Source organism: Uranotaenia lowii, chromosome 2 (genome assembly GCF_029784155.1).
Source record: "Uranotaenia lowii strain MFRU-FL chromosome 2, ASM2978415v1, whole genome shotgun sequence".
Classification (NCBI taxonomy): Eukaryota; Metazoa; Arthropoda; class Insecta; order Diptera; family Culicidae; genus Uranotaenia; species Uranotaenia lowii.
In genome coordinates this window covers 318,084,657-318,096,661 of record NC_073692.1, presented here as the reverse complement: position 1 = coordinate 318,096,661, position 12,005 = coordinate 318,084,657, and the positions used below count along the sequence as shown (strand labels likewise).

At 32.8% G+C, this 12,005-nt stretch overlaps 1 protein-coding gene across 2 annotated transcripts in view; it reads left to right on the top strand.

Moving 5' to 3' along the window:
* LOC129742500 (nyctalopin-like) overlaps window positions 1-12,005 on the top strand; it is a 470,518-nt gene that overhangs the window by 51,902 nt on the left and 406,611 nt on the right. For both annotated transcript variants that reach the window (XM_055734402.1, XM_055734401.1), the window contains exon 2: window positions 5,137-5,243. The gene's annotated coding sequence lies outside the window, so the exon portion shown is untranslated. The remainder of the gene's footprint in view (window positions 1-5,136; window positions 5,244-12,005) is intronic.

Sequence of the window (12,005 nt, the reverse complement as noted above, 5' to 3'; positions counted from 1 at the left end):
AGAAGGCAACTTTCGGCGTCTTCAACACGTTCTATGCTCTTAAGATAATCTGAGAACAAACGATTCAATTTTGAGTGATCAATTATGTTTTATGTAGGACAACTTTACACTTGTTGAATGGAAGTTTGAGGGTCGTTATTACTTGAGAGTGATCGCTAACATTATTATTGATAGTATCATTCCTTAATAAAGGCAAGTCATTAAGTATGTTTTTACTTTTTGGTCTTGTGTAGAATGTGTCGGAACATACATAACCGTAAGATTCTAGGAGCGACGAATAGTGTTTAACATTGTTATTGTTTTCCATGTTGACCGGTTTATTAATATCGCCGACTAGGAAGCAGGAATTATTATGTGGGACAGATGACAAAATATTTTCGAGAATTTGAAAGAAGTTATTAACAGGAAACGAAGGTGGCCTGTAAATACTATGTATATCAAAAGTTTGTTCCTTTATTTTAATTTCTGCACCAATGTTGTGAAAACCATCAATACATATATTTTTATTCATTCTACACTTTAAGTTTTTTCTAACATACACTGCTAGACCTCCATAAGACTGTTCTCTACACGAAAAATATGAGTTATATCCGGGAATATTATACAACGAACAATGTTCTTGCTTCAACCAAGTTTCGCTTATGACGATAACGTCGATAGAAATATTAATATATTCAATTGTTTGCAAAATATTATCAAATTTTTCAAGGTTCATGCTGCAAATATTCCACTGAAAGATACATAAGTTATTATTTGCATTTAATTGTACTGAAGAGTTGAAATCTTCTACAGTGAGGTGACATTGATTACTTACAAGTTCCATTTTAATCAAATTACAAAATTCACAAATCTTTAAAATTATGTTCTTAAAATTAGGTTCTTTTACGTATAGGTGATGGAGTTGCGTGTTGGGAAAGTGAAATATTGGTATCTAAATTTGCCAAGTATTTGCTTTTGATCCGAGCTAAATCATCTCTATCTTTTACTAGGTCTGTTTTAGAGTTTACATCTTTTTTGACAAGAATTGCCCTCCCCTACCTGGCCAAACAAATTGCAATCCTAGTAACTGTTGTGACTCACGTAGATCGTTTAACAGTTCCATAGATAATGGTGTTAGTTCATCTCGAAAGGTTATGTTGAAACTTTTACCGTCGATTACATTACTCGGATCTACGGTGGAGGAATTCAGTTTTCCAAAAGCCTTTTTCTTAAGGAATAAAGCTTCTTTAACAGCGATGTCCTTGAATATTATTTTTATCAGGGCCAGGCGATCAGCAATATTTTTTGAGGAATGAAGTCGTGTGATGTTTTCAAGCTGGTCCAATTTAAGGTCAAACCCAATGGTGTTACATATTTTGCTAACTAGTTCGCACATATTTTCATTATTGTATGACGGAACTCATAAAAACATAGCATTTTTAGAAATAGATTCTTTATTGATTTTATTCAGATTAGATTCCATTATTTACTTACTTAACTTAATGATCCCGCGCCGATCCTCCGGTGCATAGGGCCGTGGTAAAAGACCTCCACTGTTGACGATCCGGAGCCAGCGTCTTCACCTGGTCCCAGTCAAGACTCTCGTCGACAGTTCGAATTTCAGCGGCTAGGCTTCGCCGCCACGAGTTTATGGGCCTGCCTCTTCTTCCATTATTTAATTTCTCTAAAATTTCATATTTGGACCATAACTCATAAACTGTTCTACTGATTTTTTTTTTAATTTAATTTTGAGATTCAGCGCCCAATTTCACATGAAAAGTGATCTTCAATAATAAATAATTTACAAATAATAAATAATTTTGACTTGGAGCGAGTGAGATTTATCATGTTTCATTCTTCCTATATTATGATAAGTGTACTGCGGTTCGTTAAATTATTAAAAACATCAAAAACTTCAGTTATGGCAAAGTAGCCATAACATCTTCTATTTTCAACCGATTTTGATAAATAACAACTTGAAATCTTTGTTTTAAATTGACATTTAAGCGCAAAAGAAATTCGGATTTTTTAAATGCTGCCATCGAGTCTAAAACTTTCGTTGAAACAAAATTTTCTATTTTTTCTCATAAAGTCACTAATATCAGCAATACTGTTGGTCAAACGCAAAAACAGTGTTCAGATGATCGATAGAAAACTATTTCACCTTCATTATGCAAAAGAGGGATTTCAAATTACTGTTATGTCGTCCGAGATATTTTAATCTAAGTACAAGAACTTTTTTAATTTTTTCGAAATTTCATATTTGGAGCATAACTCAACTCTACTGAGATTTTTTTGAATTTCATTTTCAGATTCAGCGCCCGATTTCACATTGGAAATGACCTTCAGTTTATTGAGTTCAAAAATGCTGTAAACTAGTGTAATTATGAATCTAAATTATTACCCTGAATTCAAAATTTCAATCACGAATCTTCGCCAAATTTCAAAACGATTTCTTAAATGAGCAAAAAACAAACGATTTCTGAGCACATATTCATGATCAGAATTTGAAATATAAACCAAGATGTGAAATTTATATCATAGCCCTCAATCCCTTCAGGGCTCTATTAAATATTGAAATTCTGACATTTTGCGCTTCAATTTATCGGACCTGCAAATCTAAATTTGATTATGAATTTTGAATCATGTATCTGATTTTGATTTTTCAATTTTGGATCGCCGTTTCCATGGATTGTAAGTTTGAATTCTGCTTATTACCTATGTAATTAAGTTAAAAATCTTTGAATCTGAATATGAAACAAAAATTCAAAATGGATTCTTATTTTCTTTTTTCAAACTTTAGAAATTATTACCTTACAATTAAAAATAATTATGAGTTTCTAAATGCAATGAAATTCGAAATCTAATTCGACCCAGGATTTCGAAGCAGCACTTTATTTCTAATTTCAAATGATGATTCGAACTGTAGATCAAGAATTCAAAACTGGATACAAAATCGCAAATATGAAGACAGAAATACAATTTTGATTTAAGTAACCTGAACTTCCGAAATGAGTTTGATGTCATTTGAAATTAAAAATCCAGAGCTGATTAAAATTCCCTTACTCAATCATCGAATCTCGCTTGCTGTTTCTGGAGCCTCATGGAGGGGTTTAATGACCAAACCTTTGATACAAAAACATTTCTTGAAAACCATTTTATTATTGCTATTAATTTTTTTAACGCTTTTTCTCTAAATTTAGAGACGTAAACAATTGTGACAAATTTAATTTCCAGAGAAGATAACAACATCAATTTCAAATTAAGAAGTTGAGTCAACTTGTAGAGTCAAGTCAGGTTGAAATTTAAAAAAAAAATGATAAGTTTTTAAAGATTTTCTGTCCGTTGAATCCTACGTGCCTTAAAATTTATGCGATTAAAATAACTTTGTCTTAAACAAAATAAAATTATTAATTTAAAAATTAGGCTGCATCAAAAAAGTTTATATCCGAATATTAGAAACCTTAAAACTAATAATTCGGAGCAAATCTTCTGAGTTTTATTTAAATTAACCATTCTTTCATGGAAAACATATTTATTTCGATAAGTTCAATTTCAAATATGAGGTTTAAAAATTTTAATGATTAAATGTTAAAATTTAATCACAATTTCCGATTTTTTTTTTATATACTTTTTTTTTGTATTCAAACCAAAAACCTGAAATCAGTTTTGTGAAACTTTTGCAGAGCCCAGTCATTAAAAAACTTTGAAGTGAGTTTTAGATATTTTGAACATAAATTCTCAAACTTCTGGTAGTTTTTGGGCCATTTAAAACAGCTATAAGTAAAATCTAGATACTTGTTTACAAACTTGAAATCAGTGCCTGACTGTGCATTCTTTAATAAACCATCTCTAAAAGTGTTATTTTTTCATCTAAATTTAGAAACGAACGACTTGTAACGACTGTTTTTTTATCGATTTCGTCAACCTAAGCCAGCAAATTTCTTCCAGACCAAAAATCATTTGGGACCGTACAAAAACCAACCTCCTATTTAGACCAATTTCTTTAGCAGACACAATTATCGGGAAAACTTTACTGAAGTGGATGTAGACGAAGGTTGACAAAAAACAGGCTAAACTTTCAATTTACCCCAAAAACCTACTTTCGTCGAGTAACATTTTCACAGGCCGTCCTTCCAAGAAAGCTTCTCATTTTGGCACACCATGGAGAAAAATGTCACCGGAAAGCCACTTAGCAGAAATCGGTTGCCAAAAGTAGAGGTGACCTTTTTTCCCTAGGCAGAGGGCGCTAAGTGAAGATGGTATTTTCGGTCCCAAAAAGTTTCACCTTAACTTTGGCAGACTACTCCTTTGTGATGTTCTCAGACTCAATGAAGCTGGATCTTTTGACGAGACACCCGGGAAAATTGGTCTCACTTGACATTTTCTTCTCAAAGATCACATGTGGGTTTCAGTGATAGTCGTTTCTTGTTTTCGAAATGTCTGTTTTTATTTTGAAATTCAAGACCAAAGTTTTTATATCAGTCAACTTAAAAGTGGTTACTGTTTTATTCATAATCTTTACTTCCCTGAAAAATCAATTGAAAATTGGAAGTAAACAAATGAAGTAACACAAAAATTACCAAAAAAACAAAATAATTGAGAAAATCGTTAAGAAAGTGTATTAATGAAGGTTGTTTTACCGTTGAATGTATAAAAAATCCTAAAGGGCATTTAAATTCGTTTTTTTTTTGTCAAAAAGTGAGGTCCTGCAAGTTCTTCAAATAAAATCCTTCGTCCTTTCTCTGCAAATTCGCAGCAATGTGCCAAAATTTGTCCACCCCTTTCCGGTCGGCCTTTTTGGCACGGATCGTTCGAATGCGATAGACGGGCCGACTTTTTTTCGTGCTCTCAAACGGTTCCCGGAAAATTTACCTAGGCCATTTCGGGGGTAAAACATCGTAGTCGTCGTCCAGGAAGAATTGAGGGTGTCTCGACAAAATGAGCATAGAAAAAGGATTGTTTGCAAACAACATTATCAACAGGGCTGCAGCATCAGGATGTCGTTCTTCGTCCTTGGTCCTTCCGTTTTCGTGTTCTGCTTTTAGAATTTGGCACCATCAAGCGCTTTTTCGAGTGGGAGTTGAAAATGTGTTTAAATGGCAGAATTGAAATTTTATTAAATTAACCTATGCTTTTTCGGGTTTTTCGTTGCAGGTTTTCGAGCCAACGTCGGCTGCCGAGAGTTAGAATCATCTATGTACATTTGAGAGGCAGGCTACAGTGTTTAGTTATTTAGTGTTTGTCGAAAATGACGTATTTAGGTAAGTAGCTTTAATGTTAAATATTTTGCAAATTCAACAGCTAAACAGAAATGGCAATGACTGTAATGAAAAGAAATTGAAAAATAGAAAAACATAAGTTTTTCGATTTTATAACGTTTAAAAAAATTAAAGTGATAATGGCGAAACCGTGAATTTGGCGAAACTCAAAAAGTTTTAAATCTTTTATGATAATCCTTGCATTTCCATATTGTTGAAAAACCAATCACAAGTTGAAAAGAACACCAAATCAACCGTTTTTCCACAAATTTGAGAATTTGAGATAATTAATTGAATAAATTTTAACGTTTTTTGAATTCGAATGATGATTTCAGACACTTATTCCAGAAGAGGAATCAACAATTCAATGACATTTTCACATTATGAAAAACTCATGTATCATACCAAGAACCATCAAAATACGAAGGACAAACGTGTTTCGTGTCTTTTATTGATTTCAAGATACTGAAAATAGGTTTTGTATGATTTTTAATACTTTTGAAAAAAAAAGAGTGATAAAATCAAAACAAGAACCTTGATAAAATCGAGCGTGAATATGGCGAGTATTGAAAAAATTGAACAGTAATACAATCGATAAACTACTGTACTTGGACATAAACAATAAAAAATATGAAAAGAATTTTGAAATCACGAAATAAAGTTTAAATTCTGTATGTTGATTCAATTTTTAAAGCAAAAAAAAACACGCCATAAAAACTTCAGAACCAGATGAAAAATTCAAACCCAATGAAACTAATTGAGAATGCCTATTCTCGGCAGATTTTTTTTGGAAAACTTCATCTGTCAATTAAATTTTAACTTGGATATTTACAACTCTTAAAATACTTACCTCAAGTAATACAAAAAAAAGGAATGAATCATTAACTTTTAATTCTTAATTAACAAAGTTTTTCTTTCCCACAAAATCATCTTCTGGTTTTTTTTCATGAACTGTGTTAATCAAAGTTTAAAATACTAAGATATGAAGAGAAGTGAAAGTTTCTATCGAATATCCAAAAGTAACCAGTAAGAAATGAAACACGAAAAGATGAGACGTGAGATAATCAATGCGAGACTTATGAGGAGAGAAGATGAAACCTGAAATGTGAGACGCGTGATGTGAGAGAAGGAAACTTTAGATAATAAGATATGAGATGTGAAAATTGAGATGCTGGATAAGAGATGCCAGACAGAATATGCGGGACTTTGTAAGGTGAAATTCGAACCGTGTAGTGAGACGGGAAAAGTTGAGCACGAGATGTGAGAAGTGGAACGTAATGCTTCGGAGGTTAGATTTTTTAAATGAAACATATAACCGCGGGGAGCAAGAAGGTAAGATGAGATTTGACATATAACGTTTCACACGTGAGACGCAATGAGATGTGAGAAACGATATCGTGAGAAGATGACGTGATATTTTGAACGTTAATGAGAATTGCGGCATAAAAAAAGCATATATAAAAAAATATATAAAACGTAAGGAGTAAACTTGAGACCTGAAAGGTGAGAGTTGAGATGATAGACCAAGAGACGTAAAAAGTTAAACGTAGGACAAGGTATGTACGTTAGATATGGTAAACTCAGAAATGAGATGTGAAAGGTTTGTTTGTTGTTGGTTGTGGAATAAATTTGTAAGAAAAAAATTCGATGGTTCAATGAAACTTCATATATTGAAATACTTATAAGGCGTTTGGAGCCAAAGATAAGTATAGTAGTATAATTTATTTGTTTGTTTTTTATGAAAAATGATTCTTGATATCTTAATTTCAATCTTTAATATCCTTGAATATTCCAGATTTTTTTAAATTTACCTTCAAATTTTTTAAATTGATCGAAATTTGAAACTTGCGAAAAAATTTAAGGAAAACAAGCAAAACAAAAACATAGAAGATCAAGTTCTCAAAAACAGCTTTTGTAAATTTATACCCTTTTTGGCTGAGAGAATCTAAAGATGATTTTCTGTCTGTCTGTCTGTTCTCTATAGACTCGGAAACTACTTAACCGATTAGCGCAAAACTTGGCACGAAGGGTTTTTGAGGACCAGGAAAGGTGTCTATAACAGTTTGAGACCCCCCTTCACTCTCTGGAAAGGGGGAGGGGGCCTCCCAAACAAAAAAAAATTGAATAACTCGAGAACTGATAATGCAAATAATACCAAATTTGGCATGGCAGTGCATTTGGTAACGGGAAATGTTTTGATGATACTTTGAGAGCGCCCCCCTTTTTCCAGTACGGTGAAACAAAGGGTGTAAGGGGATTTTAATACAATTTTTTTAGTATTGCTCAGAAATTAATCAAGCAATTGGAATTAAATTTGGGGTGCGGGGGAATTTCTAAACAAGGAAAATTTTTAAGAATATTTCGTACCCCACTCTCCTTCCAGTGCTCCAGTGCACAGTGCATTGGTGTAGAACATCAATCTAGTTGTACGAAATTAATAGCGCTTAGAGATGAAGAGAAAGACATTTGATGTCTTTAGCAACATTGTTCAGTTTTAAATGGAGCATATTCTAGTATAAAATTTTTTGCCAAGGCGAGGTAAAAATGCTAACTTTTTTGTTTTTCAAATTAGGGCTTTGATGTCTTCGACAAAGTTGTTTATCTGATCAAAACACATAAGTTTGTTGAATACGTCAACATCCTCCTCAGGAGTTACAGTCGAAGTAAAAAAAATCTCATGAAAAAACAGTTTTTTAACCTGACACTTTGTTGATTGGATAAAAAGGTTCGCTGTCTTTGAAACAAAGTTGTTATAAGCCACGATCTTCAATTGTCTCATACATTACGATGGGTTTAAAAGTTGCTGAAGCTCTATAGAAAGCATTTAGTGTATTTTATTGGCAATTTTGTATGGCTCCTCCATCGAAAATTGCACATTTTTGCAACACCCCTCTTTTTTGTGATTATTTCTGATGATAAGTGGAACCATTTCCATTTCAAATTAGCGGGGAAATCGTTGGAGCTAGTAGAGATTCTAATGATTGAAAATACACTTTTTATACAAAAATTACCTATTTTACTTATAGAAAAAACGTTGAAAACATTTAATTGATAAATAAAGTGTTGCAGTTTTCTTTTAAACATTTTGTTTTATTAAAAGACATTTAAATTCATTTTTTTAAATCATTTCAGCTTCAAAAAAATTAATGGAACTTATCTGTTAAATTTGGTAGAGCATAAAATTAGTATTTGTTTATCATATAAATGGAAAATAGAACCGGATTTGCCAGTACAATATAATTGCTTCTACCAAATTCCACAGATTGGTTCCATTTTTTTTTGAGTTTTAATGATTTGAGCCATCACAAGCATGAATTAATTATATAATTAATTATTTTCAATAGATATATCTCGTTTCAGTCTAAATATTTTAATTAAGTATGTTCTACAACACTGTTTCATTTCAAATGACTGAAAACTATTTCAAAAACACCTTGCATGTTTAAGCTCTGTCTGAATTCCATAAAAAACTGAAAACTTTGATTTTTTTTAAATTTTTTAACCCTTCTAACCTTTTATTTTTTCAAGTGGTACTTAAGAAACATTTTGGTTCAAAGCAGAACTTCTTATTCACTTTTTGGTTCCATGTGGAACTTCTATACAACTCAATGCATAATTTTGTCAAAAATGTCGTAAAGTATAATATTTAAAGTTTTTAGTTTGACGTTAAGATTAAGCACATGAATTAATAACAGAATATAAGAACAACGAATATACGAACAACGGATAAAAACCACAGATAGTTAATTCACATTGTTTTTCAAATTTAACAAACTAAACCGCAAGTCCAGTATGACTATTCGTTGATATTCTTCATTGAACAATAATTATATTTGTTAAAGTTCTAGCAGGGAAACCTTTTGCACCTAGCTCACATAACCAACGACTAGTATCGATTTAACTTCTCACAACTAGTAGTAATTTATTTTTCAATATAAGCTGGGCTTGAAATTTTATTTTTCCCGCTGAGGATATTCAAAAATTTTGCAGCCCAATCGTTTGATTCTAGAGCCATTTTGAAGAACTGCGATTATTGGTTCGGTTTAGATTCTTGTGCTAAAAGTTTTGCGACACAAAGGGAAGTAATTAGTAAAACGACCTATTTTTTATCCTGTTTCAACTTGTCCAGACATTTTTCTTTCCATTTTCTATAGTAGAAACAGTTCCACAAATATATATATAGCTGAAATTGTTTGGATTCACATGAAAGCACTCTTCGTTTTTAAAACTAAAATTGGCAGCAGAAAGTAAAAAAATATGCATCACAAAAAAAAAACAACATAAAACTTAAAATCACACACGTTCAACTTCAATTCCGCGTAATTTGTTAAAAAAAAAAGATGATTCATTTTTTGGTAAATAAGTACGAATGTTAACATTTTTCTATTTAGCCTGCTTTAAATAGGTGATAATTTCAAATTTACTTTAAATTGATGTATAAAATAACACCAATTTAAGAATTGGTCATGATAAAGAGTTAGCGTGTTCAGTTCTCACCTCGATGGTTCTGGTTCAAATAATATGCATTTCTCGAGTTGATATATAACTTGTTCTTAGCAACATTCAATTAGAATAAAAAGGTATAGAAAACCAAAGCAAGGAAAATTTTGATTCAGTTTTTCTTAAATTTTTTTATTAGAGGTCTCATGCCGAGGCTGAATAGCCTTCTACTCAGTTTCAACTATAGACTTTGAAAAAATCGTCAAAAACTTGAATTTAAACTTAATAGAATGCTATTCATTTGTTGAACAAAGCTGAATAAGCTTTTAAGAGCCTGTTTTAGGGTACTTTTGTTTACTTGGGAACATCTCTTAAATGAAAATAACAAAAATTAATTTAATACTTCACTCATCACTACTAAGTGGTAAAATCACTTTTATCAAACGCTCATTTTAAAGTACTTTTTGTATTTGTTTCCGCCTATGGCTGTCAGGCCGAAACTAAGCAGAGCCTAAAAGATGTTAAGCTGAATGGTCACTAGGCTCAATGGCCGAATTGTCATCAGGCCGATTAGTAGTAAGGCCGAATGGATTAGTCCCAACCAAGGCCGAAGAAAGAACCGGCTCATTTTTTGATGATTTTTTTTTCTTATAACATTTTTGCTTGAACAATGAGTACACAAAGAATATGGGAAAAAAGAAGGTACCATCTAAAGAATTATTCAGATTAAAGTTTCAAGCTCCTGTGAATAAACTTTTCAAATATTTTTCTCGGAAAACAAATTTCTCGAAATTATTCTAGATCTTATTCTATATTTGTGATTTTCACCTGGTTTGTGTTTTAAACTTACTATGAATGCATTTAAGAATTTAGTTTTGAATCAAAATCAAAGTTATGAAACTGCGATCTTCTTGAATTTGAATTCTTAATGAAATTCTTCTTAATGAATTCTTAAGAGTGCTATGGAGTCAGCCAGACGTGTGCTGTTCTTCGTCTTTATAAAATATAGCCATTTACAAAACAAACAGTACCCAAATAGTATCTAAAATTTGTAATGCATTGTTTACTATACCTGCTAACTGGAATATTGTGAATCGAGGCTGCAGTGCGGTATCATTAGGTACAGGAATTTCTGATTTTCACTTTAGAATTCCTAAAAGTCACGATCTACGGCGGGAAAACGTAAAACAAACAGTTTGAAGATTGCACTAACACTAAGCCCGTATAGGGCTGTTCTTTGTGCAACATGACCTCGGTCACATGCAGTGTGTGTATCCAGGTGATCACACCAGAAAACGATCGCGTCTACTGCTTTGGCGGTTGCCACCAAATACTGCATAAAAAATGCTCGGAGCTCAACTCTGCTGCCTGCAAAGCTATACGTGAGAACCCTGGTTTAAAATATTTGTGCTTCGACTGCCGAAAAAAGCTGAACTGTATAAATGAAGTCAACAAGAAGTGTGAGTACCTAACCGAGAGAGTGGAATCATTGAGTACCCAATTTGTTGATTTCAAACGAGACCTCTCAGATCAAATTAAGAACCAGTTATCTAATTTTGATAAGCATCTCTCTGATCGCATTGAAGCGGTAGTTGAAAATATGAAGAGAAACCATACTGAGATACACAGTCAAACTCAGATCACAGATATCCAACGAACAGATGTTGCGCTCAAAAAAACATTCGCCGAAGTAGTTGAAAACGGAAATGAATATGCCGGATCAATTTTTACCACCCCATCTATTAAAATCAACGAAGGTCGTCAACTTAGGTCCAGGAAACGCAATACAAACCCTTCTGCTTCTAAAACCCCAAAAACACCGACTGGATCTGTTCTTCGGGTTCCACCGAAAAGTGCGGCAACTAAATTCACAAATTCAAAAAAGCTTGATCAAGTCAGCCAAACTATCCTGTTTAAACCGAAACTAGCTGCAGATCCCAACGAGACCCAAAACTGCATCAAGAAGCATCTAGATCCTGTCGAGTACGCAGTTAAAGATTTCCACGTAAGAAATAATGGAATTATAGCCATTCGATGCGAAACCAGAGAATTTGTGGAAAAACTTGCTTCTTTTGCGAAACAAACACTAGCTGATAAATTTGAAATCGATACTCTAAAACCACTCCGACCTCGACTGAAGATCGTTGGTTTCTCCACGGATGTAGATGAGAGCACATTAATAGAAAGGATAAGAAAACAAATCACGGTTCCCTCTAACGCAGAACTTACAATAATCCGCCTGTTGAAAAGCTACCGACAAACTAATAACCCTATGTCAGCAATCATCGAAGTTAACCCAGCCACCTTCGAGTTTTTCATCAAACA